This window comes from Selaginella moellendorffii, unplaced genomic scaffold, assembly GCF_000143415.4.
Source record: "Selaginella moellendorffii unplaced genomic scaffold, v1.0 SELMOscaffold_26, whole genome shotgun sequence".
Taxonomy (NCBI): Eukaryota; Viridiplantae; Streptophyta; class Lycopodiopsida; order Selaginellales; family Selaginellaceae; genus Selaginella; species Selaginella moellendorffii.
Genome location: NW_003314287.1, coordinates 1929598 through 1935597, shown reverse-complemented (window position 1 = coordinate 1935597; position 6000 = coordinate 1929598).

Below are 6000 nucleotides of genomic sequence, written 5' to 3'. Positions count from 1 at the left end.
GGGTCACCAACTCAAGTCGGGATACTTTGGTGGATTCAGGGGCAAATCCGACATGCAGAAGCTCGTGGATATGTGCTCCACAAAGGTTTGTTTAGATTGATCAAGCTGGAAGAATTCTAAGTTTTCGTGGATCGTCCAGGAAATCAATCTCGACGGATACATCACTCACAGGCTACCATTCTCAGAAGTAAACGAAGGAGTGAAGCTTCTCTCGTCCGGTTCTTGCATCAAGTGTGTATTCTCCATGGACGGTTGATCTGGCCGCCAGCAAAGCTTCCACGTTGCTAGTCGCGCGCCACGTATTTCCACGTTGGCAGACCGATGGGTGCAATGGCGCTCGCCTGCGATCGGGTTTCCATCAATCCAACTCGTGCAGAATCGATCACAGAAGGTGCAAAGCTTTCAGCATATGAACCGGCATTCTGATGCTCATGGTGGATTATTCTCTGGATTGCCTTCTAGATCGTCACATCTGGTGTGCCACTTTGTACGCTCTTGTTTCTCTATCTTTCCTAAAAGGATGACCTGGGAGTCCCTCGATCCAAATCTCAGGCTGTATCAAACCTTGTCTACCCACGCCACAAGATACACTCTTCACATCCGACTTAGCAAGGAGCATGACAGAGCAAAAAGGGACAAGGAGCGAAAGAATTAACCAAGATTATTGCAAAGAGAAGCTATGGAACAAAGAGAGGCCAAGAACTCCCAGTCCACTGAAACCAAGAAGAGCTAGGAAGACCAAGAGCAAGGTAAAGTCTACAACTTTCGAAGAGCTGCTGTTTTACTAGTTTCGCAGGAGAGTCGTTGTCTCGCTGGCTCTTTTAATTGGTAGTATCATTTTTCGTTCTTCCTATGTAACCGTGAGCGTGGAATGGAGGGAGTGAGAAGACCTCCACAACAAACTTGCAAACTTGCTTGCAGTCTCATGCTTCTTGTTGGGCACCGCCAAACTGCCAAAACAGAATATAGATGGATAGATAGCTCTCATCTTCTTTTGCTTGTATGCGTATGTGCAGGTTCTGAAAGTACAGTTCCATTTCTGTTCAAGCATGCAGTGGATGGTTTGGTTGCTGCAACGGGAGTGTCACAAGAAGTGACTCTGGCTTCTACGGCTTATGTTGCTCCAGTCTCTGTGCTTATCAGTTATGGTCTTCCTCAAGCAGGAGCATCTTACAGGGTCTTGCAGTGCCCACCAAGACCGACAGATTATAGTAAGCTGTTTTGCTGATCTCATGAGCCATTTTTTTCACTGATCTGCCTGTTGCCCCTTGTGATGCCTCTTGGGTTGAAACCTCAGCATGATCTTCACATAGCCGTCACAGTGAGAAGTGTTGTCATCCTTGTTTCACTTCCAACTCAGCTGCAGTGTGCTCATGAGCAAGGCATCAACGACTAAGGATTTATAAAAATTCATAGATGTCCTTGGCCTAATGTTTTCCTACAAGAATTACATGTAGATCTGCACCCAGGGGACCTATGGTTGGCATAGTGGAGCATAGGTTGAGCACATGTTGACTAATATGGAATGCCAACTTTAATATTTGATATCTTACTTGCTATAGCACATATGATCATGGGATGAAATTTGAATATATTATTAAATCTTTAAAACCTTGAGAAATAAAATGGGATAAAATAGCTATTAAATATTCTTTTATCAGTTAGCTCAAAGGGAGAGAGATAAAAGTGTGGTATATATAGTATTATAGCTAATGACATAAGTTTCACTATGAAATTATACTATGGGTTGCGTTATATAGAATAATTAATCTATATAATAGAAATATTGGTATAATCAATGTGGAAATAGTGGTGGACAATGATATCTCTCAGGGGGTGAATATAAAATATATAATCATGGGATAAAATTTGAATTTTAAGGGATAAATGAGGATAAAATAGCCAAATGTAACATTTATAGTTTTCACCCTTTATTCTATGATGATTTACCATAGGGTAAAAGGTGAAAACCACATATACTATATTTAGTATTAAAACAAATATATCTAAGCTCAATTTTCAAGTTTAGTTTTCAACAAAAAAATTTAATTTAAAAAAAATTAAGATTCATGGTAAACTTGTCATGCTTTAATAATTGTTTACAGTTTATATAAATAAGAAACTTTTAGTGAAAACTATTTGCCAAAGATTAATACATGTACTATATATTGTTATAAGTGGGTCCGTTAGAACTTAAAATTAAACAAGATTTAATAGCAGAAAAAATGAAATAAATATCTATATAAAGTATAAATGTTTATATGAATAAATATTAATAGTCTTAACAAATTTAATTAGCTCCAAAAGTCTTCTACAACCTATAAATAATAAAGCTTGCTTGGTGTATATATTTTAGGAGTTTAGTGCAAGGTGTTTATGAAGATGTAATATATGTGTTTACAAGGAGCATATACTTTCCTATATTCCTTAAGTTCATAAAGTCTAGACATGTGCAAAGAGAATGCTTTAAATTGCAATTATAAACTCTTTACTTTTTGTTATATTAGTGCACTCCTTCATAAATATAGTGATGTTCTATATCCTCATACTTAAGGTTTGAGCTGAGCTTATATTACCCTAGTTTTACTTGAAGATCAGAACCAAAAAATTTCTAGTTCTACTTGAAGTTGGAACTAACAAATTTAACTACTTTACCTTTTCTTGAGCCTTATGTACATCTTTGTGGCTCCTATCTTTAACTCTTCTCCTCTAGTTTTTCAATTCATCTTGACCCCATTAATAATTGACTATTCTTTAAGTATTGTATCGAGTTTCATCACTATAGTGTTCTCAACCTACTTTGTATAATTGATATTTATATTGCAATAATACAGAAAATACCATCTTAAAAATTTTGCTTGCTTGCATTCCCCATGGAAATATAGAGTTTGACTACAAGAAAATTTGTCACCACAAATCTAAGCCTAGGCACTTAATAGATTGCCTATTGCCTTGGCTTTACATTATAGTAAGTGATTTTAATACATTGTAATATGTTTTTTGCATAAGACACTAAGGTGGCTTATTTTGGTCCAGTATGTTAAAGTAGAATAGTATGTAACATATTAAATATGTGGAAGTTTTTGGCTCTAAGGTCTATATGAATATTATCACTAGCAAAGAAAATACAATATTTTGAGCAAACAATTTTTCATGTCATCAATAGAAGCCTAGGGAGTGTACTCCATAGATGTGTCATAAACCACCTTTTCAATTATAGTTGCCAATTTTTGGGCAAATAGAATCAATTTCCTTTTCATTCATTTATATAATATCTTAAAAGACTATATAAATACCAAAGTCTTTTAAATTTACTTTATAGCATGCATTAAACCTAATAGACATACCTCATATAGACTCTATCTTCTCCTTCTATGCCTCAAAGGAATATTAACTCCAATATTTGATAGCCTACTTGCTATACCACATGTGATCATGGAATGAGATTTAAATATATTGTCACCTTCAATCCTTAAAACCTTAAGCGATAAAAAGGGATAAAATAGTTATTAAAGCAAGAAATTATTCTTTTCCTTGTTGGTTTAGAGAGAGAGAGATAAAGTGTGCTATATATAGTATTAGAGCTAATGACATAAGTTTCACTCTAAGGGGTGGATGATTAGTTGCCTTATATAAAATAATTAATCTATACAGTAGAAAGATTGATTCAGTGTGGAAATAGTGGTGGATAGTGATATCTCTTAGGGGGTGAATATAACACATATGATTATGGGATGAAATTTAAATTTTAAGGGATAAATAAAGATAAAATAGCTAAATGTAATATATATGGTTTTCACCCTTTATCCCATGATGATTTACCATGGGTAAAAGGTGAAAACCATATATACTATAAAGCAAATGTATCTTAGAATATAGTTTTCATACTTTACCCTATAATGATTTATTATATAATACTATATATACTTACTATGCAATCTTAGACACTCATCAACCAACATACTCACGCCTTCTCAAAATGTGATTTTTGATCCTGGACTTCTTCATAACCTCCATCAAAGTCCTAGAGCAAAATCTAACCCTTGAATATATGTGTCAATGGCAATAAATCAAGACACAAGTTTCAAAGCTTTAAGCCATTGAATGAAGGGATGAAGCCAAACTTTTAAATATACAACTAAGTAATGAAGGGATAAGAGCATGAAGCAATTTTTTAGTGTATAGTTAAAGAGTAAAAAGATAAGAGTATAGAGTGACATTAAAATAATTTTAGAGCATCCAACATCCTAATACTAATATTAGCATGCAAAATGGAGTTAAATGAAATTTAGTGCTACTTTACCATACTGATGGTCTAATGCAAAGATATGGGTGCTAATATGGTATAGAGTTTGGGCTAAAATTTAAATCGAACCCAAAACAATTATAAACATGCCAAACAATATCTAAAGTTGATCAATCATTCCTACCCACTATCTTTACAATATATTTAAAAGAAGATAATTAGAATATTGTAAATGCAAAAAATAGCAAAGTATGTTCAAATGAACTTTAAACTACATAAATAGTACAAATTGAGTTCTATCATATGGATGGTATTAGAAAAAGTGTTTTCTCCATACATAGTATTAGAAAATATAATTTTTTCTGAACTAGTAAAAAACTAAATTCATGAATTTCAAGTTCATTAAGAACTAATATTTTTCTAACATGTTTTTTCTTTATAAGTCTTATGGTTAATTATATTGTTTAGTATTAACTTGTAAACTCAACTCAACTTTAAACCACCTTTGTGAATCCCTATGAACCTTATTTCATTCCAACCATTTGGATAACCTGTATGTAAATTTTGATACTTGAACCAATATGTAATGATCTTGTGAATTGGGCTTAAGTCTCCTAAGAGAAGAATATTGTCAAGGAGAGCCAATTACAAATGCCAATCAACCATTCTTGACAATTTTCCCATGATGAAGCTCACTTTTGATTAATCTTCTCTAGATATTGTGGTGAGGGTCTTCTACAAGGTGTGCACCAAGTCTTTAAAAATGAGATTTTATTAGATCTCTCTTTAATACTTGAAGCAAACAATTGCTCCCTACAACATTTCATTGCTCAGACCTCAACTGCAATGAGTAAATTCTACAACTCCAAGTCTTTGACAGTCTCAAAGACCCATAATTGATAAAAGATCTCCTCTTTGATTGAAACCATAAGGCAACCATAAACTATAATATGCAAGTAATCCCCACTTTCTTGGAGCCAAACTCCTAAGCAAGATTTAGAAGGTAGTCAAGATCATTTCTTGGATGGTGAATGACATTTGGATATATAGTTGCAACTTGAGTTGAAGGCTAGAGTACATTGGTTTTGGCTTATAAGGATTTATCAATAGTCTCCAACAACACTAAAGTTCTTCATCATCTTTCACATCATCTAGATCCTAGGCATTGGGTGCCTCTATTAAATAATAGGTGTTAGAGTGTCTCACCTTTAGACCATCTCACTTGCTTCTTCTCTAGGTTGTAGCTTGCATAGACAATATATGTAGTGTTAAAGTGTTAGAGGTGGCATACAAGAATGAGCCATTGGAAAGTTTTAGTGGAGGTTTTGGATCTCTACTTGGTGGCAATTGGGGTGAAGATTGTGTGGCCTATTGATAATTTTTCATTTGTAACTAGGGAAAGTGGCAAGGGTGCATTGGAGATCTAATTTGCACAACTATGCAGAATTTAGGTGCTTTATGGTCAAGTTTCCAATGTCATTTTTCACTGTTGATGTGAAAGGTGACTACTACATTCAATTTGATATGTTTTTCTTGCAATTTCTTGCAATTAAGCTTCTGAGTAGATAAAGCAAGAGTGTGACTTGAATTTGAGTCTAATCTTTCTACTTAGTGAATATCAACTTGACAACAAGCCAGGCTCAAAAGGCAAACTAGACTCAAGTGGCATGTTAGGCTTAGGAAATAAGCTACACTCATGATAGCCTAAACATATATTCTGGACTTAGTCATTTGTAAGTGTGCTAGCTAGAAAT